Source organism: Limulus polyphemus, unplaced genomic scaffold (assembly GCF_000517525.1).
Source record: "Limulus polyphemus unplaced genomic scaffold, Limulus_polyphemus-2.1.2 Scaffold1359, whole genome shotgun sequence".
Taxonomy (NCBI): Eukaryota; Metazoa; Arthropoda; class Merostomata; order Xiphosura; family Limulidae; genus Limulus; species Limulus polyphemus.
Genome location: NW_013666969.1, coordinates 197,540 through 199,386, shown reverse-complemented (window position 1 = coordinate 199,386; position 1,847 = coordinate 197,540).

Below are 1,847 nucleotides of genomic sequence, written 5' to 3'. Positions count from 1 at the left end.
ATCGAAGCTAAATTATTGCAGAGTAAAATAAATGTAAAGTTCTAATGGAGGCAAAGTTAGCTAATTATGCAGAAACGTCGGAATGCGTATTCACCAAGTGATAAGCATATGGTTTTGAATGATCTGCGCATGCATATTTTAGACCTAAACAAGTCGAGAAAGCCCATAGAAAATGTATTTAGTGTAATGTTCTTTTTTTTTGGAGGGGGGGGGTCATATGCAGGTTAAGTGTTGTTTGTGTGAAATACTTTGCAAAAAAAAACAACAACTAAAGTTGAAATCGAAGCCAGTCTTCACATGATGACAACGACATTGTGCATCATGTTCCTTACTTATTGTATTAAAAAGTTTGACTAAGCAAAAAAACAGGTTAGGGGATTCTGAATGGAAAAGCCAATATGCAATCCGGACTCTTCGGACAAAGGGCTTTCTAATAATATGAGATTTGTAACGTTTGATTGATAAATTTGAAAGTTTCGGACAGACAAACTCAAGCGTATTATTTATATAGATGCCCCTCATTACTTTTTACATTCCTCTTCTTCTACTACTATGATGTCCCGAAAGAGACACTTTCCATGAGACCTTCAGTGTTTTTTGGTCGATGCAATGAACTGGAAGTTAAAAGTAAAGTCTCACATAACACCTCATTTTGTTGCTTTCTAACCACCCATATATGATGTTCTGCTTAGATAGTGGACACGGTTCAGAGAGCAATAAAACAATAAAATCAAATAAAAAGAAATGTGAATAATTAGGAACTTTACACTGTTTAGGATAAATAATTCTAATTTTGTGTTACAATCTGCAATCATTCTAAAAAATAAAGAGAGGTAAATTTAGATTTTTTTCTTATTTCTCTGATGGTTAGGAGATCAGACAAATAGAGCGGCATGTATATAATGTTAGGTTAGAGAAAATAATAGATAAAATATAAAGTTTTACTGAAAATAAAAACAAACTCAATATTCATTGAGAAGGTTCTAAAGCTTAATTAAGCAAATGAAATTTGAAAACTGTAAGATGAAAAAAGATATTTTTAATCTCAACTTGAAAATCACTTTGTACTCAGACTAGTCAGGTAATTAGTCGACGGATTAAAGTAAATTCAGAAACAAATCTTCCGTAGAAATACTTTATTAAAAATGCAAATTTTTATGTACAAAATACTTGTAATGTTTACTAAAACCTTGTTACATGTCGTGAGGGTAAAAGTAGAACATTACGAGTTACAGTATTGTTACGTCTCCGTTTGTTAATTGATTTTTCCGTAACTTCGTTCCGACGAAACTTAAGCGACGCAAGTCCTTTCTTAATAAAACTAGTTTATTCTTTCCGAATATAACTTTACCGATACACTCAACTTCAACAATCGCGCTAAACAAACGCTGTAACGTCTCTCGTGCTCTCTGACTGCAGTTCAGTTACTCACTGTCTATACACACATTACATTACCTTCTTATATATACCCGCCTACCCCATCTAGCAAACACTAGAGCATTCATGAAGAAACAAGATAGTTCTAAAAAATAGAGGGCGCTACAGCAGTCATGTGACTCGCTGACGCAACACTGCCCCCTCCTTAGTATTGTTCGTCCCGAACAATAACCACATACAATAAACCAATAACAATTAACAATAACTTAATTAACTGTACAGAATTACAAAGACAAAATTACAATTCAACAAAGTCTCTTAATTTTACGGGACGTATCCCCTTCCGTACTGGTCTCCGTCTCTCGTTGGCTTCTGCTTCATGTGTGATTCATCTGCTTCATCAGTAAATGTCCTATCATCGGTAACAGTCACATCAGTGTTAGAAACACCCCCAGGAGCTTCACCGTTTC